At 45.0% G+C, this 23,627-nt stretch overlaps 1 long non-coding RNA gene and 1 pseudogene across 2 annotated transcripts; one reads left to right on the top strand and one right to left on the bottom strand.

Annotated features, from left to right (window-relative positions):
* Positions 1 to 3,305: 3,305 nt before the first annotated feature.
* Positions 3,306 to 8,045, bottom strand: LOC136525467 (uncharacterized). Of its 2 annotated transcripts, XR_010776512.1 has the most exons (6): positions 7,563 to 8,045; positions 7,039 to 7,170; positions 5,689 to 5,774; positions 5,518 to 5,614; positions 3,852 to 3,959; positions 3,306 to 3,659 (listed from the first exon to the last, which is right to left on the bottom strand). It is a non-coding gene; the product is annotated as an uncharacterized lncRNA (long non-coding RNA). The 2 variants fall into 2 exon arrangements; XR_010776511.1 differs by having other exon boundaries at positions 5,518 to 5,774.
* Positions 8,046 to 22,701: 14,656 nt separating this feature from the next.
* On the top strand, positions 22,702 to 23,488 carry LOC136538983 (NADPH-dependent aldehyde reductase-like protein, chloroplastic; annotated as a pseudogene).
* The last annotated feature ends 139 nt before the right edge of the window (positions 23,489 to 23,627 follow it).

Below are 23,627 nucleotides of genomic sequence, written 5' to 3'. Positions count from 1 at the left end.
ACATGTACTATAATATATACAATAAGAAACTTGTTACCTTACCATAGAATTATTTTCAACCGTGTGATCTAAGAAGAATAAACTATTGGTAATCATTTTAGTGGGACGTCTCCTTTCTTCTCTTTCTGTCGCACTGACAGAACGCTGCATGCATCTGCGGGGAGGATCTCGACGTCACCTCCAGCCTGCAGGGTCTCACTAGAGTCTAGAGCTAGCTGCTTGTTCGGAGATCACCGCCGCCCACTACCAGAAAGTCTGCGAGAAGGGCCTCGCTACCGCCTCCCGCCTGCAGGGGACTCGTTGGCGCCGGTTGCCTATCCGGATTCCGGTGATCGCTGCCATCGCCTCCAAAAGCCACTGACCATTTGTAGGAGTAGGGGCCTAATGCTGGCATGCCAGTATGCCATCACTCGCCTGCATAGGGATCACCACCAGCTGCTTGCAGGAGCTCTCCACTGACCGTCTGCAGGGGCCTGCGGCTAAGGGCTTCACTAACGCTACAGCCTGAGGAAAGCTTTGGTTTCATCTGACAACCGGTGCAGGCAGCGATCGGAGCGTGCGTTGTGGCGACGGAGCGGCTCCATCCCACGAGACCACTTTGGATTCCCATGCTATCTCCCACCGTGGGGTCATTCCTAGCCTCTCACCCTCGCTAGAGACCATCGAGGGAAGAGGCCGACGGTTTCCAGAAACAAAAGCGAGTGTGTGAAGCAAAGGTATCCCGTAGGAAAAGCAAGAAATAAATGCGGATTAATTGCTCATTAAATTATAAAAATGGATCTGCTCTATACACGAGCACCCCCGGTATTTATAGTTCATATCCGGGGCCACGATGAAATTACAAAAGGGTCGACGTAAGATCGCCAACGGCAACACAATGGCTAAGGGTAATGAGGCAATCCTTCGTATCCTTAGCCAACCAGTCCTAACCCTAACTGGACGCACAGAGCGGCCGCCACCTCCTTGTGAAGGCGTGCCCGCGATCCTTGGCGGACCCTCGCTGTTCCGGCTTGGGGCTCTCCCCTTCACTAGCGGTCTTGGATCTTCCTCTACCTTTTTGGGCCTCGAGTCGAACCCTGCATATAGCATCTGAAAAGGGAGGGATCAGGAGAAAAAAAAACTCGCCACGGGGGTTACGGCCCGCTGCGAGGCTGGTCACAAGGTCCGGAACGAGGGCCGGGAGACAGGCAGGGGTCAAGCTGGAGTTGCCTTCCCCCAACACCCATGACTAGCACGAAACGCCGGTCCTTGTGCGCCCATTTCTCATCCACGGAAAGGAATAAAGTAGTGACGCGCCTTCTAAGGCAGCCCGCGTTGAGACTTTTAGGAGCCCAAACCATTTAATGCCTATGTGGCCTGTAGATTTAACATGCAGCCTACACCACTTATAGCCCGCGATGAAGAAGCCCTAAACCGCTTGGCCGGAAGGGGCTCGGCAGCCTGCCTTCTCTCATCACCGATCTTTTGTCAACTTGTCGTCTCCGACCTGTTGCCTGCCTGCACTTCTTCGGCCTCCACACTTCATACACCTATGGGCTATGGCCAGGTAGACAACATAGCCTATGTGTGACGCCCATCTGAAGTCTCACACATTCTTCAGATGTACTACCTTCCTCCCTAAATAACTGTTATTTTTTTGTTTCGTGCCATAAGTTTAACTAAATTTGTAGAAAATGCGTGCAACATTTATATCTCCAAATAAATTTATTATAAAAATAGATTCAACGATTTATCTAATGATATTAATTTTGTACCATAAATATAAATATTTTTTATATATTTAGTCAAAGTTGTTTATCGAAAAATGAAAACAACAGTTATTTAGGTACAGATGGAGTACTCATGGACGTCGAGGCTATCCAAGATGTCTCCGCCAACTGCATTAAAGATCTGGTGATCGCATTTTGCATAGTTTATGTTTGTACAATCACTATAACTTGAGGAGGGCATTGGCAGAGATATAATTTGTCCTAGGTTCACAATGATTAAGTTACTTTAGGTTCAGCATTTATTAAAGTAGCATATGCATTTGAACACCCCGTTGATTGCATCCAGAATCTCAAATGAAATGGTGCATATCCCTGTTGCTGGTGTGAGTATTTTATTTTATTCAGAAGTTATCAGTATAGAAGCATGAGAAATTTTTATCATGCAAGTTATTAGACATTATAGAACAAAGTACAAATTGCCAGTATGGTTTGAACAAGTATGCAATTTACGCGGGCGAGGGTAAGAATCTGTCCCATTAGGATCTATTATCTGTTCACAGTCATGTTGATCTGTCCCATCAAATAATATTACACTGCGAATAATATTGATGAATTAGTTATTGGATCTGGGAGAGTGTCAATTATAATTTAGTACTCTGGTACTATTAAATTGATCCAGTATGCATTTGTATATGCCAAAGAATCAGCTAATCCATTGGCCTGCAGAAGCGTTGTATGTGTGACTTGTTGCTAAGCCGGAAGCGGCACAGTAGTAGGTCGTTATGGTCATTGTGGTAAACAAAATGAAAAATGGGACAAGTAGGAAATTTATTAAATATTTGAATAGTGTATTAATCTTTCTAAGTGCTGGTCATTTATTATTTGTGTAGTAACTCTTATCATAACAACATGTAAGATGAAGGAAAAGATGGTTGATCTGAGTGAAGAGGCTATTGGATTATCATCAAGAAATTGTTAGCAAGACACATTTCATAGCTAGGAAGAAGGTCATGGGTTCTACAATAGCTACGGTTTGGAGAAAGTGTTTACAATGAGGAGATGCTAACGTGGAAAAAGACTTAACAACTAAGGAAATATGTCTATGGTTGTCCGGGTTTCATGAAACTAAGCACATGAACAAATCTATCAATAAGAAGACAAAGCCACGGAACTTTAGTTGTTGTCGGTGTCTAGCCAAAATGGTAATTGCACTCAACAAGAAAATAGGACATTGGTTATGAAGGATTTCATTGACGAACAAGACCATCGTCCATTGGCCTCAGCAGATTTAGCTTGTCTCTTGAAGTCTCACAGAGAAAGCTAGCATCATTAAGATAGAAATCATAGGGATTCATAAACACTTAGTCGCATACATGTTATATTATAATTATGTATTCATCGAAGAGATGAAAATAGACTTTTGATGAATATACTGTAGTCCCTCCATTCTAAATTATAAGTCACTAGTGATAGGTGCGCGCCCCTGCGCGCGGGTTGGCACCGCAGAGCTTTTCTAACAATGTAATTTGATTAGTAGATACCTAAAGATAGAGGAGGAAACGCGATAAGTATGGAGCATCAGTTTAACAGCAAACATGAAGAGGATGAAGTCATTTATACATCTAGCAAGGGGGTAGCCAAATTAGGATAACCAGCACAAAGGTCGAACGTAACAGACCAATAATTGAGAAGGTTAGCTGTACTGGCTAAGCTGCATAGTGCTAAGAACTTGGATCCTAACACAGCTCACACAAAGGCATAGTCATGAAAAGTCTGTAGATTATAACAGTAGAACATATTATATTACACATGCATAGTCTCATTAACTATCACATGAAGAGACGATCATGTTTCTGTTGGACAGGACGCTTTTCGATTGGTGGTGCTCCTTGCTTGGTAATCAGGCCAGCATAGCATCATCAGATTCACAACAGCAATTTTATCAAAAGCCTGCCAGGTCAACATAGCAGATGTTATTTTTGGATATACCACAGTCCAATTATAATATAGCAATCAAGGGAAAAAGTAAGTATTGTTATCTCACGTACAATGATATATGCATGTGTGGTAACAACAATAAAGATCGTAGCACTGGGACTGATATAAATATTTCTAGCACTTAGCTACGGAGTGGGAATTTACCTGGTGGCTGAGAGGGAGAGCCCCAACCTGTAACTTCGTCGTCAGAGTCTGAAGGCTGGTTGGTGAAGCCGCCGCCATAGCATCTTGGCAAGTTGAATCCCTGGTCGACTGTGTATTAGAGAGAATAGTTTTTGCGAGACGTTAGAAACGACTTGATGCTATAACCTAATAGTGTATAACATAAGGATGGTGAATCTGTAGCAGCCAAATCAACGCGTAGAAAATAAAACTATCTAACGGAGGGACAGAAAATAAAATAAAGCTAATCCATGAGCCCACTTGAGTAGTATCAGAGGCTAAAGAAGAGGCAATAAGGTTTCAGTGCTCTGCAAAATCTAACTTTTTCAGAACAGAACTGATTACATCCTGTTTACATTTCCAGCCTGATTATATCTATTGGCAAGATTAAAATATGTTTAGTAAGTTGCACGAATATTTTAAGGATCAATTATATTGGTACTTTTATGCTCTCAAGTTTATCAGCAGCCAAGCACTTTTTACAATAGATGACCACTATGCAAATATATGGTCTCATGAATTACTTTGGTAGAAGCCCTTTTATTCTCTCATGAATTTTGAAACACCAGAAAAAGAATACTCATAGAAAAAAACGTACAATAAATGCAATGCGTAACCTCAATATATCTAGCATGAACTCAACCTAAGATCATAATGCATTAAGATCTAAGAACTATAGTTAGGCTTAGGCCAATGAGCCATGAAGATGACATTATTCACAATGTAAAATATATGCAAAGCTCAGTTCCAACACAGTTCCCTTGACAGTCTAATTAAAACGGGGGCACATATACATATTAGAAGTTGTTCCATAATTGGTATTTGGCCATGCTCTACACTAAATTAGCTAGCTTATAACAAACAATAACCTCTAACTGCTTGCAATGTAGTAAAAGGATGAGGGGGTCGTACATTTTTACTAACTGATATTGTCTTTGGAACCAATAGATTATATGTATTCAGAGAAAAAATAGCAGCACCAGTAGAGAAATATAAGATACCTATAGAGAAATATTTACCATGCAAAGAGAACTTTACAATTGTTGTTTCCACTGAAATAATGTTCTTTTTAAATCTGAAGCAATCCAACAATTTGAAGTGACCATTTAGTAGTAAACAATATCTATAGGACACCAAGATTGATAGATCAGAAGTTTTTTATGAGAGTGGCATAGGCAGTACCTGTTATAAAAAGTTTCGTCCTCTAGAATGAAAAGATTAAATAGCAGCAATAAGCATTGTTTGCACTGATATATTCGTAGATTGATATGACACATCAGTATCATTAGTTTGGTAAAGGATTTTTATAAGCTGTGAAATAAAACAGGAAAGGGATACAAAATTGGGAAACTATGGCACTGAAGGTGAGGAGGTGCTAAAAAAGTGAAACTATGTATTCCTAAATCAATGTAGCTGGTGATGACAAGAAGGAAAACCAAGAAGAAAAAGGAGGAAGAAAGAAGGCGAAAAGAAGGGGGTAAGATAATGATAAACAAAATATCTAGTATAGCACGAGATACACATTTGAGCTGAGCAAAATATCTAGTCATGCAAACTCATTTATATCCAGGATTAAAAACAACACTACTGCTTTGACATAACACACAAGGCAGCAATGCTTAAGTAGGAAATGGATGAAGGAGCTTACCAAGTTAATACACCATAATCCAGTTAGTTTGATACCATATGTCTATTGAAATATGGTTCAGAAGTTCCTTGGCAGGGGCGATGCCATCATCAAATTTCTGGTGGTGCACCACTCAAGCAACATATGAAATGTTTCTCATGTTACATAGTGAGCATTAGTCAATTTACTAACATTTTTTTGGTGCAACCGTTGTACTGTTAGTGCTGAAAGTCCACAGATGGAGAATGAAAAACTTGTGAGAGACAGTCCCTACCTACCTGTCATCAAAGACATTGGAAATATTGCAAAACAATCACAAAACCCTTTTGTTAGGGCCAAATCATAAATGCATAATAAAACAAGGGTTATAGGAATTTGGTTATTTCTTATGGTAAAAATTAACAAAGGAGAAGCGGGACCACTGTAGATGCAGGTGAGGTCCTCCACGCTCCAACCCTTTTGTTTTAACATTAACAACAGGTATCATCATATATCAAATTTACAAAAATGTGAGTCATATATAGGAAATGTGGTGAGAACAAAATTCGATTGAAGAGAATAAAAGAAAAAAAGGTAAAAACACACAGAAATATCTCGCAACTGAAATGCTTCTATATTTTTCATCCATGTAAAGACGAAAAACATTACAAAACTAATATCATAGTTCACACTCTGTGGCAGATCAAGAACCTAAAAAGATATAAAAAAGACCATGTGACAGAAGCAGCAAGGCTTTTGCTTCCAAGAAAGAATAATTCAGGTGGCAATGTTAAGAACATAGTATACACCGTGAATATTTTTCAAGGACACACTAATATATGGAATCCTTCTTTCTCTTCTACTCGAGACACTAACATCTTAGGACCAAACTTTTGATTATGTAGAAAAATAAATTAGCCACTCATATATGATTAATAGTCCTCTGTGTGAGACGCACAAAGACTCCGTCTGGTAAACAGAGCAGAACTGTTGAACCAACATTGGTAACTGTAAATATGGTTGCCTACTAAGATGTCTGAGAAAATGATCTAGGCGACCTTTAGATGAAATGCGACTTTGTAAAGCTATGATAGCCACAGACCTCGATAGTACCTGTAGCCACAGAACCCCGCATTACACAAACAAAAATGGCCTCTCTCACAGTCATAGATGAGATGCCCGGAAACTTCTATAACCATAAAAAAATCTGGAATGCATTACTTTGATTCAAAAGATACCTATCAGTAGCATGGTTCTACACACATCAGCCTATCCACCTTGTAACCTACTCTTTCCATTCCAAATTGTAGGACATTTTGGCCTTTTTTTAGATACATAGCTTCGTGCTATCAAACATCCTTTCAATTGAATAAGACTATTAGCTATCTCTGAAGCTAATTTCACGTGTCATGAAACACTAAATGGCAATATGTGAAATAGTTAATTAGTTCCTATGACATGTGAATTTTCAGGCAATGCCTTTTCTTCAATAATATTATTTGCCAAAGATGAAAGGACAATCTTAAGAACAGATAATGTAGAGAATGATTGCTTTTAGTCTACCTCCCACTGCTTAACGACAACCAGTTTGAGCTTTGCAGCCATTTCCCACCATCATGAGTCCCGTATCGGTCCATTGTCCTGAGCATTCTGGATCAAGTCACGGACAAATAAAAGAGAGCATGCGCCATTTCTCTGCAAGAAAAAAAAATAAATTAGACCATTGGATTATTTATTACTAAAATTTACGAATCCAAAGTCAAGTTCAGGAAGGAATAGTAATCATCATATCTTTCAAGTTCACAGGAATCTCTATAGCATATAGCTAAAAGTCTAAAACAAACTATGAAATCAGGTATAGGACATGTAGTAGTGAAGCTATAGAGACGTTCTTCCTTTCCAGATGCACATTAATTAAGAAGATACAAAGTAATTTCATCACCATAGACCATATAGTTCACGAACTCCGCCATTTGTTCTGCAAAGCAATGCCAAAATTCAGGAAATAAAAACAACCACACCAGATATAATTACTATATACATGTGCAGAGGAAAAAATGGAACAATAGAGTGACGGCCCTACTCACCTCTCATGGAAGATGCGCCGTGTGACTGAGCCACGGCAGATCCGACATTAGCGTGGCTATCCCAACGGTCCGAGGAGGGGCGGCGTGCCCCTAAGCAGCTAAGCCGCAGCCTCCCTGGCAACAAGCAGAGCTGCTATGGAGGCAACGCAGCAGAGTGTAGGTAGGGGAAGCAGCAGATGCAGCGCGGGATGGGGACGACGCGCGGGACTACGCTAAGCCTGCCGCCGGGCCTGCACGAGCCGGCACTCAGGCCGCCGTCGGGACCGCGCGAGCCGGTGCTCCGGTCGCTGTCGGGGCTAGGCGTGCCGTAGCTCGGACCGCCGCTCGGGCCACCGCGGCAAGGAGCGGAGGGAGACAGCACTCAGGCCGCCGTCGGGGCTCAGGCCTCCTTTGCCGGGGAGCTGTGGCGCCCTCGCCCGGACGCGCGCGACTGGGCCCGCCCTAGCCGCCGCCGAGAGATAAGGGGGAGGGAAGAGAGGCGGATGTGGACGGGAGAGAGAGCTAGGGTTGGAGCCGGTTTCAGGCGGTATATATTTGGCATAGGAAGAGCAGCAGCACCGTTGGATTGAGGATCTGACGCTCCGGAAAATTTTGAACGACGTGGCCACCCTGAGGCTGCGCCGTGGCCACAACGAATTTAGACTTTAGATTTTGAGTTTTTGAGATACATAACTTTTGTTATGCATCAAGATATACACTATGTCAAAATATATATTAAAAAAGATATATATCTAGATAAGCCAAATGACTTACAATTTGAAATATAAGGAGTAGTGTGTAACATTTGGATATTTTTGGTGCTCTACTAACGAGGCAATTTTTTTGTATTTTTGAATCTATCTTTGAGCTAGATAGGTAGTTTTCCATATTGTGAATTCTGACACGGAGTACAAGTCCATAGGATAGGAATGTGTGCACACTCACAGAAAATCGTAGCTACTCTATATATTCTCACCATGTACGTCATCAACCTGCCGATTTCTCTGATTTTTTTGTTTTTTAGCTCTTTTTTTAAACTTTTTCACAAATGTGTCCTGGAGGTATGATTTCAAAATCTGGACCCTTAGCTTGGCGCCATCGTTGGTGGCGTCGAGCTTACACGTCTCGGCGTCATAGATTTTGGCGCCTAGGTCTTAGACTTGACACAGACATGGCGGTGACTTGGCAGGCAGCTTGACGCCGTAGATCTTGGCACCGAGCTTGGCGCTGTAGATCTTGGCACCGAGAACGACGCCAAGATCTATGACGCCGAGGTGGTGTTTTAACCCGGCGCCCAACCTTCCTACCCGAGCCTTCTCCCTCTTCTTTCTCCTCCCTCTCGGGTTTTTTCTCTCCTCACATCGCCCTACCTCACGAATCGGCATATTGGATCTTGAAAACTTTGATTTGATCCATAGATCTTCGAGAGCAAGGTATCCTCACTCCCTCCTAATTTTTTTTCACATCAATTTGGTATATATTAGTCGGATTTTTCAACTTAAGAATCGTCATTACTTAGGGTTTCATGCAATTTAAATATTTATATTATACAACCATAGGATGTCAAGGCGTGGAAAAGCTAGAACCAAGGTAACCTCAGTGCACGTTGTTATGTTATGGGTTCATTGTTGTGGATCAAATAGAAAACGCTAGGTGTAGGGTTTAATTTTAATTTATTTCGGTTCTTAGAACGAAAACGGCTAAATTGTAGTTATGGCCGGATGACCGAAAATGCCTTCGACCCATTGCCTCTGCCTAGTAGTGTTCCAATGCCCATGTGCTTTTACGGCGATCCTTGCAAGGTAGCCAAGTCCGATGAAGAGGACACGTATAGGCAGATGTATTGGATGTGTTCCAATTTTCCGTTTGAGCCTACACTTTGTCAACGCTGCATTAACAAGATGGTGAGGAATAGATCTTTGTGTCATATGACATCTTGCATGATTTCTTTGTTTTGTAACAATTGCATTTTTTGTAGACCCCTCCACCACTCTGTGATTTTGAGCAGTGGATCGACGCTGAGATCAAGCCTGAAGACAAGAAATAGATGCAGAAACTATTGCGATGGGAGGCAGAGGACAAGGAGATGATTGAGAAGAGACGCGGAGAGGAGGCTGCAAAAAAGGAGCACAAGGAAGAGGAGAAAGGATGCGTGTTGCTGCATACAGGGAGGAGAGGGAGAAGAAGCTTGAGCGTGCACGCCGAGTGAAAGCAGCGATGGAGGAGAATCCCGATGCCCTTAGGAAGCGATAGAGTAGTCTCCATTACTTGCTAGTTCTATGGTTTATTCATGAACTATGTTGTCTACTATTGGACTTTTCATTGTATTGTCATGTAATGCACTTTAAGTATGGGCATGCTTAGGTCATGTACTACGTTATTTAGTTTGTCGGCACGTACTTCTAGTATTATTATGTTGTTTAATGTGTCTAGTATTGGACTTTTCATTATGTAGTTGTTTTCATTATTTGTGGTCATAATATTCAGTTTAATATTACGGACATAGTGAAATGTGATCACATGCTGCAAACAAAACCTAACAAAGTAGGGCATTATATAATTCAACACACAAAACACATGAAATGGCATGTGAAAACATGTACCGAACTAAGGTACAGAGGTCCTGGACTAAACCTAACATGCCTTAGGTAATTGAAGCGAACAACAAGCACAAGAAATGGCATGTGAGAACATGTACCAAACAAAGGTACATAGTTCCTTCGACTAAACCTAACATGCCTTAGGTAATTAAACCAAACAACAAACACATGGATGTGCCATATGAATAAGATAGGGTCGTCCTAGTAGTGTGGCCATATAGCAAATTGTGTTGCACCTTCTCCACAGTAGCCTCCCATTGTTGGTGGTGGTGGTGGCGGGGGTGATGGCGGAGGCCTCTTGTTCTTGTGATTAGGGTAAGTGCAATATGGATCATTGCAGAGTGCCTCATGTGAACTTGCACCATTATTGTTGTCGTCGTCTTTGTCTTCCTTGTACCCACTGCTAACTTCCCTTTGTAGATCGAAGATTTGGTCCTGCAGGTAGTAGATGTACTGCTGATGCGGATAAATTGGTCAAGGATCGACCCACCTAGTGAACCCACAGTTTTCTTCGGACTCTGAAGACTACAATAAGTATGTCCTATGAGTTGTAAGGGTATTTGAGAAACATATTTAACAAAAGAAATATAATAGCAATTACCTATGCTCGCGAGCATTTGAAGAAGCAACGACCTCCATCGAGCCCCTTGGTGAACATCTGCACTAACCAGTCCTCACCATGCATGCATTTTGGTTAATCTTTCTTCCTGTTATCGTATCCTCTAAGAGGGCACTCTTTAGTGAAATCACTCTTGCTCTCGGGGGGAAACTGATACATTGGTTCCTTAAAGAAATCAGGCCTAAGAGACCCCTCCCACACAATGGGAGTTCCCTTCGTCCCCCCCCCCTTCCTCTCCCACTCCCGAAACCCTTTCCTCTAGATGACCTTCTAGACATTCCTACTCCAATGAAACTTAATACTAGTTTGGTTTTCCTTTTGGTTAGCAATGCATCCTAGAACACATATATATAGGCGGTGATAGGTTTGCTAGCCGTTGTATTGTGCTATAAATGCTCCTGTAAAGTCTACTCAGAATCACTGAAAAGCCTACATCGTAGGACACTGGAGAGCCTAGATTTCATGACTGAAAAGCCTATTCAATTTCAGACTCCAATCACTATTTTGAAGGACACTTAAAAGTCTATTCGATGGTGACATGAAAAATCACTGTAAAGGCTATCTCCCCTAGATTCCATGACTGAAAAGCCTATTTGATTTTAGACTTCAATCACTATTTTGAACCGGAAAAACTGATGCCGCTGATTAATAAGTACTTTAGGTAGAAAATTTTGCCATAATTTCCCCTATTTTTTGATGCCATCCATACACAAATATGAGATGAATATTTAACCTCAATACAACATGTACAAACATACAAATATATGTCACATTCATCTAAAACTATATACATAATAACAAGCATATTAATAGTCCACACAGTCCATAATTATAGTCCATATAGTCCACAATAGTTTATAATAAAAGTCCGCAAAGTCCATAATACTACATAATAACATCTATCAGAAACCCTCACTGCCTCCTAGTCTTACCCTTACCCTTATGACCAAGAGCGCTGGTGCCTAGAGTGTAAGGGTCAAGTGGACGACGTCGCCTAGTGCCTGAAGGTTGTGTAGGCTAAGTCGAGGGAGCGTCCTGGAGTTGAGACGGGCCAAGCTCCTCGTGCCTCTGGTCCACCTCGTCGCCATCCTCATCCTCATCCTCGTCCTCATACGCAATGCCTATATACCCTATAGGTGCTTGGCTAGACGAACCTAAGTCTCCTCTGCCTGTTGAAGGATCGTGCATGTCTTGCATCGTGGCTGTCTTGCAACCACAACGAGTAGCCACACGACGTAGCCGACGTGACAGCCTCTGTTGTATAAAATTATGTTAACTAAAAGAATTTAACGTATTAATAATATGTTTGAAAGAATATTTTGAATCTTACGTCTTGGAAGCTACGCGTGTGATCGTCCCTAACTCTCAGATGAAAGTGCTCAATGTCTTCAACGGAGCATTTGAGGGTATTGCCCTGCAACAAAGTTTTCAGTAAGATTGTTGTGGCGTGTTGCCTCCTCCATGGCCAAACATAAACATTAAGTAATGAACTAACCACAATCAGGAACTTTTTTTCTTCTAGAATTACAAACAATGCTTGTTTTTTATTATAAAATTCCAAACAAAGCTTGTTTTAATAAAAGCTAGCTTCTAATTAAAACTCCTACATTTACTTCTCAACAGATAGCAACAAGTTTTGTTTTCTTTTGTAGAAGAAAAATTCACTAAACAACTACTAGGACTAAACCCATCAGAATTTGTACCGTCACCTATAGGTCATCACAATATCTATTTGGTCATGCATCAAATTACATCTAGTCCTCTTCTGAGGGCATTATTATGTTGCATGATTATGTATTGGTATGCAACTTAACATAGAAAAATAAGGCAATTGACTTACCATTCTATCCAAGATTGGTCCTGCCTCCACCTGCCTTCCTACACGAGTACTTTGGTCGTATGCCATATCTTCATCGTCGGAGGACTCGATGTTAGCGTAGTCATCTTCTGTCCATTATAGCCTTAGCCTGCAACATGTCGCACGTTGGTACCAAGCTTGGTAGCGCCTGAACTCATGGTTCATATGTGGCTCGTTGTTCTCATCCACGTTGTCATGCAACAACTCCCATTGTTCAATGTAGTACTGGTGGTGCTTCTCCCAATCAAAAATCTTTCTGTTCTTCTGACGATCCAACCTGCACGTCACCATATTAAAAGTGCACGTATGCCATCATTACTTCAATCCATGTACATGTCACCATATTAATGGAAATGGACCATCACGAGACAATTGAAATAACAAAACACTTACTTATGTAAGTCAACGCCAGTCAAGAACGGAGCCATTGGCCAAAGCTGTCTCACTCCAAATTGGTGTGTAACTCTATCTGGCAGGTGGAACTCAGCAGTATAGAAATAGATTAGAGGGCACCTTATCCTATAGAAGTTGTTGTCGCACCCACACATGTTGCTCAACTGAAAAGGAAGTGCCCCCTCTCCATCGTACGGCTCCCACGACACTTGCAACATGTCCAAACAAGATGTTAGATGCTATACTAAACCATTTCAAACCAGCATGAGAAATAAATTTTACTTACACTAGACGTTGTCAACGTGTCTAGCTAGTTCGTGAACTCAATGTACGCCCGCTATAACCTCGCATGTGGAACCCTAACCTAGTCCCAAAGGTACGCCCACGTCGGCTGCCGATGTGGAGGCTGACCTGGGAACCACTCACGATGAGCTAGAACCTCAGGACGACCAACTAGTAGACGAACCCACATCCACAACTAGAGCAGGTACACGCATCCACCAAGTGACGCTAAGGACGAAGTCCAACGACACGCCTCGCAAAGTTGCGTGTAAAGAAAACCCAACACTACAGAGCGCCAGCTATACTGACCCACCTGGTCCCAGTCACTGAGGTAGTGAACCCACATCCACGACGTAGTGTCTCCCGTGGTGTCGAGGAAGAGAACATAGGCAAATAGGTGTAGGATCTACGCCCTACAATAGTACCCAACTGTCTCCTCATCTGCCTCCTTAGGGCACTATGCAAACTCTTGCCAGAGCTAGGAGATTAGAACTCCAGAAGTGCGAGCCCCTTGCTCGCCAACCTCACACCCAAAGAAGGCCTCTACTCGTGCTCTCCAACCTTTTGACCTGCACTGCCCAGTCACTGCATTGTCGTGAATCCTCATACCTAGCATCTTCTAACAGTCCTAGAGCATGACTGTCATCTCTCTGAAAGGCAAGTGAAAGTTGTGAGTCTCTGACCGCCACATACATTTTAGACAAAGCAAGATTACATGTCAAAAAAGGCAAGCGCATGAACTAATGGTCATGAATGGAGGCAATGATTGAAGATAATACCTATCAACCAACGTAGTTATGGTCGCTGAGTTGAACTTGGGCAACCCATGACGAACCTGAAAAGAGATGACATCCTAGCCAACTCTTTGCAGGAAAGGAGTGTACCTGTTGTCATACTACATGTTCAAGAACCCATTGTGGGTTCTAGGATGAAGGAGCAGAAGGTCCTGCATGGAATAAAGCATAGTCTCCCGTTACATCACAAACACATATACGCTCACAAAAATTTAAACAAAACATATAGATTATTACCTACCCCTCCGCTATGAGACGTCCTCAGTGGGTCTCCTCGTACGCCAGGTCGAGCAGGTGGAATTGCGCCATCCTACAAAAAAGTCAATGAAATAGAAATTCAATATACAATGAAACATAAACTTAGAAATGTACAAGTAATTGACACAATTACAAACATAAATTGAGACATGCATAATTAATTGAATGAATACGATAAATATGAAATAATGAAAACAACCAATAGTCGCACCTCACTAATCTGCCAATGGCAAGTGCGTGAATTGTGGCCCAGTCTACCACACTTGCCGCACTTGTATTGCTCGGGGTCAGTGACAAATGGGGTTCCTCTCCCACACCTCATTCTTCCGGGTATCTAATCCATAACCATCCTGTGCCTCGTCCTCTTCCTTGATGAACACTTGTTCCAATGGTAAGCTAGATCTGCAATGTACTTTGGCTCATCATGGAGGCCACTCTCTAGGGTCCTAGAAAGGCACGAAGTGGGGGCTCCATGTGTGCACAAGCGTGTCAACACTGAACTCATGAGGTATCTTTCTCTTGATATTATAGTTGCGATGCCTAGCTGCTGCCACCAAATGAGAACATAGAAAGTGGTACTGCCTTGGTTTACCACAAGTGCATGTGAAATCTTGGAGGATTACCACATACATCCTCGACTCTCGGACCTCATCATCGAACATTGTACTACCCCTATGCTCAACCTAATAAGTCCCTGTGGTGTGGTCAAAACATGTAACCTCATGTGTGCCAGCCCTTTCATATGCCTTCTTTAGGTATGCCTTTGGTTTCGGAACCCATATCTCTCAATCACTCCGTAACTTCAATGCATGGGCATGTCTATCATTGAACTAGGCAACAAGCTTGTAGAAGGTGAATTGAACGATTGCATTCATGGGCATACCATATATCCCCAATAGCAACTTATTGAATAACTCTACCATGTTGCTGCACTGAAACTCGTACCTCCATCCAATGATGTCATGAGCTCTTGTCCATTTCTCCAAATCCCTCATCAAACATGTGAGCCATTGTCTACCTTCTGTATTTGATGCAGTTCTGACCTACTCCAACTTTTTCTGAAAGTACTTGTCCTCAAGCTGTCGAGCAACCTCCTGGAACAGATCAAAGTTATCCTTCACACCATCCTTTCAGAGTAGATTCTCGGCAAGGTGCCAAGTACACCAACGATGGTGCAAAGGTGCATACCCCTCTATCTGCTCTTGCACGACATTAAGTATGCCCTGGTGCCTATGAGATATGATGCCAACCTCCCTATCAGGCCCAACCATATGTATCCGGACTAGCCTCAAGAACCATCCCCAACTGTCATTGTTCTCCTTCTCAACCAAAGCAAATGCCAAAGGAACCAACTTGTTGTTCGCGTCACAGGATATGGCTATAAAAAGTGTGCCCTGGTATTTGCCAATCAAGAATGTACCATCAATGGAGAAGATAGGACGACAGTGCCTAAAGTCCTCGACACACTGATGGAAGCACTAGAAAGTAGGGAAGAATATCTACCTCTCATCTTTCCATGCATTTGGTTTTGGGATGTACTCATAATGCATGCCTAGATTCACCGCTTTGATTGCAATGAAAAGTACTGGCAACTGCTCATACCCATCCTCCCAGTCCCCATATATCATCTTCCACGCTCGCTGCTTAGCCCTCCAAGCTTTACCATAAGTTATCACATAACCTCCATACAACGCCTCAACAGTCCTGATAATTGTCCTAAATTTCATGTTGGGTTCTCCCTACAATATTCCCATCAACCGCTTGGCAATGAGGATAGATATCAACTACCGATGCTTCAGTGTCAGCACATGGTCAGCACAATTGTGTGGTCCAACAACTTTTGTGATCTTCCACTTTTCGATGGCCTTTTGCTTCCTTGCACAAACCCTCCATGAGCAGCATTCCTTGTCACACACAACTGTGTAATGGTGCTCCGCATATGAATGCAAGACCGTGTAAGGTCTCTTTTGTATCATTGCAAACGCCTACAACCACCTCTTCAATGCAGGGAGGTCCTTTAATACCCTCCCATTCTCAATTACCATGTTAGAGCCAACCTCAGGAGCGTCTACGAGCTCATCATCATGTCCTTCTGCACACGCCTGATCAGAATGAGCAATATCGCTGAACTCGCGAACTCTTGGTTCACGGTGGCTGGGAAAGATACGCCTCAGCATCTCAATATCACTCTCTATCAGCTCTCCAATAGGATAATCATCATCAGAATCAAGAGCCCTTGCCATCTCATATAGCTCTGAATCATTTATAATTTCAACACTATTGGAGCCATAGAATCCATCTCCACAGAGCGCTTGCGCAACAATAGTGAGCACATCCACATTGTCAGGAATGTCTACTGTAACATAAGTAAAAAATGAGGAAAGAATGAAAAAATGGATGTAAGGAAGGGGTAAGCTTCCAATAACCATGCAGATAAGATACTTACTCGGATGATTCTGTATCAAAGGGATCTCATGCGGAGGATCTGCCACAACATCATGAGTCTGACAAGCATCTCCAACTAGCTCATTAGGGGCAGATTGAGCATCAGGAAACATAGGTGCAACCTCCACATCCATATCAGGTTTTGAGATGGGAGGGTCGAAGTGTGCCTGCCGACCCATTAGTGGGGAAAACCCATGAGGGATAGGATCAACTAACACCCGACGCACAACCATGTCCAAACTTTGGAACTGGCACTTCTTAGCCGATCTCACATAGTTCCCCTATTGGTCTGCACACCCAATTGGGATCATCTTCCTAAGGATGTTGGGAGGGGAACCTAGGTGAAGTACACCCTCCACTGTGGTGCCACCATCATCATCAGCTCCATGGCAATGTAGCTCCTTCTGAGCCCTTACAACCAACTCACTAAATGATGGCTTCTGTGGGGGTATGGCCCCCGGTATCCACAAGACAAGACATGGTCCGCACCATCAGAGGTGGCCTAACCCATAAGATCAAGGCGTGCACGGCGTTGCTCGGCGTGCACTGCACGTTATTGTATAGTACCAAATAGGATACTTCCTTGTAATCCTACCCCTCCAAAGTATATAAGGAGAGACAGGGGTCCCCTAGTGGGCAGATCGATACATCTCATACTCAATACAATACACCAAAGACACATGATGTAGGGTATTACGTCGATCAAATGGCCCAAACATGTCTAAATCGTTGTCTCTGCGCCTTGTGTCACCATCTGGTTTCTGATCATGCACACCTCCACCGATCCATCTACCATCGTGGGATACCCCTCGGTGGACTATCAAGCATCTTTTGTCAATAGTTGGCGCACCAGGTAGGGGTGTGCGTGCTGATCCATGGTGAACTAGATGGACTTCAAGATCAGCATCACGTTCTCGGTGGGATCGACTATCGATTTTGTACAAGAATCTTTCATCGTCGTCATCTACGGCGATTTGGCTCCTTGCATGCTTCAACCTGCAGAGCACCAAGCCCAGGTGCAACCGCCTTGTCTCACTCATGACGCACTTGTTGAATCCTCGACAGCATCATCGACAAGCAAGGCGTCCAGATCAAGCCCGATTTTGATACGAGGGCAATCTGTTCTAACCGACTCTCCTAATCCAAGACAAATCACGGCGTACACATGGTCCATTAGCGGCGGCATATGAAGCAACTCAACCCTTGCTGATTGGATCTGATCTCGTCGTGATGCTTAGCCTGTTTGCCACACGATCCATGATTCAGTCTGGCTCATGATTCATGGGCATGCAAGCAAACAAGAAGCCATTGTACTATGTTATAGAACCATGCAACCAAGGAAGCATATATGTCACCGTTTCTTGCATAGCATCGATACTTTGTACAAGACCAAGTTAGATCACCACACAAGCCAACGATGACGATGAGTACTCCAGCAGCGGCAAAGGCTGCTCCTACTGCTCCTACACCATCACCGATCGTGAGCTGCCTGAGTCGTCGACCACTAATATAAGGACGACATCGCCCGGACTACTTACTCCAACCACCCGCTGTAACAACCATGACCGCCGCCATGACGACAGTTCGGAAAGCTCGAGGGCCGGACGACGACATCGCCCGGACTACTTACTCCAACCACCCGCTGTAACAACCATGACCGCCGCCATGACGACAGTTCGGAAAGCTCGAGGGCCGGACAATTTCATCAACGCCGATCAGATAACGCCATACGCTGCCGACCAGATAACGCCATACGCTGCCGACCAGACATTCTGTTTAAAGCTAAGTCGCGCTTTAATATTTTTCTAAATATTCTCCAATCTCCATATATCGCCATAATGCTTCTTCGAGCTATTTTCTCCATGTTTGCTCTCTAAACAATTTTTCGAACCCTCGAATAGTCATGTTGATGCTCGGACGCCTCCAGAGATGGCCCTGTCTCTGGCTCCTCCCTACACATGCTACGGGCTCTGCGCTTTGCGTTGTGGGTGGTCGGCAGTGGTTCCTTGGTCACGCATGTTCCTCTAATACGTGCACAGGCTCTGCGCTCGACGTTATGGACTATGGGCTAGCTAGGGATGGAGACTCAGCTACACACTAACTGGTCGAGCGGTTTATATTAAATATAAATACATCTTCGCTCCAACTGATCGCCGAGCTACATACGCAATTTTTTCTCTAGAGTTCATATATCTTTACATCATGTACTACCCGTTCTACATGTATGTATTGCAGGATCATCGTCCAGGTGGGCGGACCACCTGGTGCTCAAACTTCTCCACCGATCGACTGGTCGGACCGCTTGGTTCATGGACTCTGTCACCGACCAGTTGATCGGACTGTTTGTCGGCCGCTTCTACTCAATGCTCACTTCGTCGTCGACCAATTGACCAAACTGTTTGTCGCTCATGCTTCATCGCCAGCTACGTCGGTTACTCCTCAGCGCTCGAATTCTTTGTGCTCGAGGACTAAGTGGGCACACTTCACCACACGGACGTCGCCAACTACGCCGGTGCTCGGACATCGCCAGCTATGCCGAAGACTCCTCAGTGCATGGACATTGCCAGCTACGTTGAGGACTCCTCGGTGCTTGGACCTCGCCAGCTACGTTGGGGACTCCTCGGTGCTCGGACCTTGCCAGCTACGCCGGGGACTCCTCAGACATCGCCAGCTACGTTGGGGACTCCTCGGTGCTCGAACATCGCTAGCTACGTCGGGGACTCCTCGGACATCGCCAGCTACGCCTAGGACTCCTTGGTGCTCGGACATCGCCAGCTACGCCGGGGACTCCTCGGTGCTCAGACATTGCCAGCTATGCCATGGACTCCTCGAACGTCGCCAGCTACACTGGGAACTCCTTGGTGCTCGCACATCGCCAGTTAAGCCGGGGACTCCTCGGTGCTCGGACATCGCCAGCTACACCGGGGACTCCTCGATGCTCGGACATCGCCAACTACGCGGGGAACTTCTCAGTGCTCGAACATCGCCAACTTCACCGGGAACTCCTCGATGCTCGGACATCGCCAGCTACGCCGGGGACTCCTCGGTACTCGAACGTTGCCAGCTGCGTTGAGGACTCCTCGGCGCTCAGACATCGCCAGCTACGCCGGGGACTCCTCGATGCTCGGACATCGCTAGCTACGCCAAGGACTCCTCGACGCTCGGACATCGCCCTTGGTGGTCGGATCTTGCTACGTCTCACCGGTGTGCTATCAAGTTGCTCCATGCTGTTCAGATTAGGGTGCTGATCTTGGACAGCACGTCTGGGGTCTTGATGCGCGCATGTCGGATGACGTCGGCAAAGCTTTCAGATTTCTTTTTCTTTGACCCTACTACAAGATTCATTCTGCATCTTCCAGCAGGCTTGGGGACTAAGTGGGCACACTTCACCTTGCGGTGAATGTGCTTGTTCTCATCTCGAGGCTACGCTCGGGGACTGGCTACCTACTTGGCTGGTCTTCTACTTTTTGACCCTGGCACCACGTGACTACGTCACCTACTGTCAGGCTCGGGGACTAGCTATGGGGGTATGCCCCTGGTATCCACAAGACAAGACATGGGCCGCACCATCAGATGTGGCCCAGCCCACAAGATCAAGGTATGCACGACGCTGCTCGACATGCACCGCAAGTTATTGTATAGTACCAAATAGGATACTTTCCTTGTAACCCTGCCCCTCCAAAGTATATAAGGAGAGGCAGGGGTCCCCTAGTGGATAGATTGATACATCTCATACTCAATACAATATACCAAAGACACAGGACGTAGGGTATTATGTCGATCAAACGGCCCGAACCTGTCTAAATCGTTGTCTCTGCGCCTTGTGTCACCATCCGGTTCCTGATCACGCGCACCTCCACCGATCAATCTACCATTGCGGGATACCCCTCGATGGACTGCCGAGCATCTTTTGTCGACAACTTCTCATTGAATAACACAGGCACACTTTGCATCTCAACAAACTTAACATTTCCATAGCGATCTCTTTCCACGGTGCCTCCATGATATATGCTCACTAGATTATCCATTCAGTAGTTCAAACAAAAACTGAAATATAGTTCGTTTAGTCCAAAGTAGCTGCTATATAGTACACCTCTAATAGATACTAACCAACTATACCCTAAATAACTATGTCACTAGCTATCTAACTATATTTATCTCACTAACTAAATCAACTAGCTATCTAATAACTATATCTATGTACCTATGTCACTAGCTATCTAACTATATTTATCTAACTATATCTATCTCACTAACTAAATCAACTACCTACATCATCAAATTTACTAGAAACCACCCAATAATCAAAGTAACACTACAATTCAAGCTAACTAAGTACCTATATTGCATATTCAAAAATTTTACCTGTCCAAGTCAATGCAATGATGCGACGCGGACGCGGAGGACGGGATCAACGGCGAGGTCGTGGTGCGCTGGGAGCAGGGGCCGTGTCGCGGCCGGGGTCGCCGGAGGGAGCGCCTATGCGCGCGGCGGACACGGCGAGCCGAGACAGACGAGGCGGCGCGGGCCGGGAGGGGCGGCGCGTGGAGGGCGCGGCACGGCCGGCGTTCCGCGCGGCGATGCGACGCGAGCGGGCTGGGGCCGTGAGCGGCCGGCATGTGCGGACTCGGGCGCGGTGGTGCGGCAGCGCTGGCCCGGGAGCGGTAGAGAGAGAGAGGAAGAGAGAAAGGAAGGGATGGCCCATACGTAAGACAGGGCTTGGCGCCAACAACCACGGCGCCAAGCTACCTGTCAAGTCACCGCCATGTCCGCGTCGAGCCCAAGACCTGGGCGCCAAAATCTATGGCGCCGAGACGTATAAGCTCGGCGCCACCAACGATGACGCCGAGCTAAGGGTCCAGATTTTAAAATCATAGCTCCAAAAACATATTTATGAAAAAAATTCAAAAAAAGAGTTAAACAACAACAACAAAAAAATAGGTCGATTTCTTGGCGTGGCCACCCCGGTGCTATATCAAGAAAAACTTTGGTGGTAGTGGTACGTGTTAGTGGTAACCTGGATGGAGCGAGAGAAATATTTAATACTGTCGCTTGTCATTCCCCATGTCACATTGCACATGAGAGATGATCGAACTTAGGGCAGTTTCAATGGTGTATTGACGATGGTTTCTATCCTCATTAAATGACTTGCCACGTAGACAAAACGCTGACATGTCAACGTAATTAATGAAAAAAGAGAGCAAAAATCATAGAAATTGTTTCCTCATGAAGAAATTATGTCTTCTCTTGACCCAATGCACCAAGAAACCATGAAATCGTCATTGGAGAGAAACCACCAGTTTCTAGCGGGCTCGTGTCGCACTCCCATTGGAGGAAAAAGATAGAGTTGGGAGAGAGAACGAGAAAATAATTATTGCTCATAGAAATCATAGGTTGGAAAGCAGTACTTTTTTTATGCGGTATCCTATGTTATATAAGCTACTAGTTTCTTTCATTGGGACTGCCCTTAGGGCAGTCCCAATACTAAAAACTACATATAGTTTCTATACTTATTAATTTCTATACACAATGCATATAGAAACCATAGTCCCAATAAATAGTTTCTACGGAACAATTTTTTTATCCAATCATATATATTCTCTCTCTATTATCTACCAATCACGTCTTTTCATGTCTTGGTTCTCGTGTAGACATAGTTTCTAACTTAAACCCAGTTTTTTATGATTTTTGCTCTCTCTCTTCAATAAATATCTTGTCATATCAGCAAAACGTTTACAATTAATGTCTATAAAAACTATGATAGGTTTTGCATTGGAAGTGCCCTTACCTTCTATAAATCCACAGCCATGGCGCGGTGTGGAGCATAGCAAAACTCCTGCTGAGAGCCTGAGACAACACACAAGCTAGCACAAGACTAAAGTTCGTGACACCGCGAGGGGTTAAGCCAGCCATGGCAGTCGCAAACGCCGAGAACACGTCGTCGCTGCTCCCGCTCGATGGCCGCGTCGCGGTCGTCGCTGGCGGCTCGCGCGGCATCGGCCGTGAGGTGTCCTCCCAACTCGCCGCGCTCGGCGCCAGCATCGTGATCAACTACGCGTCCAACTCCAGCAAGGCTGACGAGCTCGACGCGGAGCTGACCTCGCGCGGCCAGCGCGCCGTGGCCGTCTGCGCGGACGTGTCGGACCCGGACGCCGTGCGCGCGCTCTTTGACCGCGCCGAGGACGCGTTCCGGTCCCCGGCGCACGTCGTGGTCGCCAGCGCTGGCCTCCTGAACCCCAAGTACCCGGCGCTCGCGGACACGACACGGTGGAGGACTTCGACGCCATGTTTGCGGTGAACGTGCGTGGGACGTTCCTCGTGTGCCGCGAGGCGGCCAGGCGTGTCCCGCCAAACAGCGGAGGCCGCATCATGACGTTCTCGTCGTCCATCATGGGCACGCTCCTGCCCGGTACGCGGCGTACACGGCGACCAACGGCGCCGTAGAGGCGATGACGAGGATCCTGGACAAGGAGGTGGCGGCCAAGGGGGTGACGGCGAACGTGGTGGCGCCAGGGCCCGTGCGCACAGAGCTGTTCTTTGCCGGGAAAGACGAGGCGTTCGTGCGGAAGGTCGAGGAGCGGTCCATGGGCCGCATCGCCGAAACCACGGACGTGGCATCGGTCTTCAAGTTCCTGGTGAGCGACGCCGCGTCTTAGGTAAACGGCCAGGTCATTAGGGTCAATGGCGGCTTCGCCTAAGGGCGCTTCGTGTTCAGTAATCAGCACAGTTTCTTCAGTTGTAGATTTGTAGTCTTGTACATCTGAAAAGTCGAAATCGAAATTCAAATAACGTATGAGCGTATGCGAGGTTCTGCCTGCTGGTGTGGTGCCTACCACG

This window comes from Miscanthus floridulus, chromosome 2 (genome assembly GCF_019320115.1).
Source record: "Miscanthus floridulus cultivar M001 chromosome 2, ASM1932011v1, whole genome shotgun sequence".
Taxonomy (NCBI): domain Eukaryota; kingdom Viridiplantae; phylum Streptophyta; class Magnoliopsida; order Poales; family Poaceae; genus Miscanthus; species Miscanthus floridulus.
This window is presented reverse-complemented; position numbering and strand designations above follow the sequence as displayed.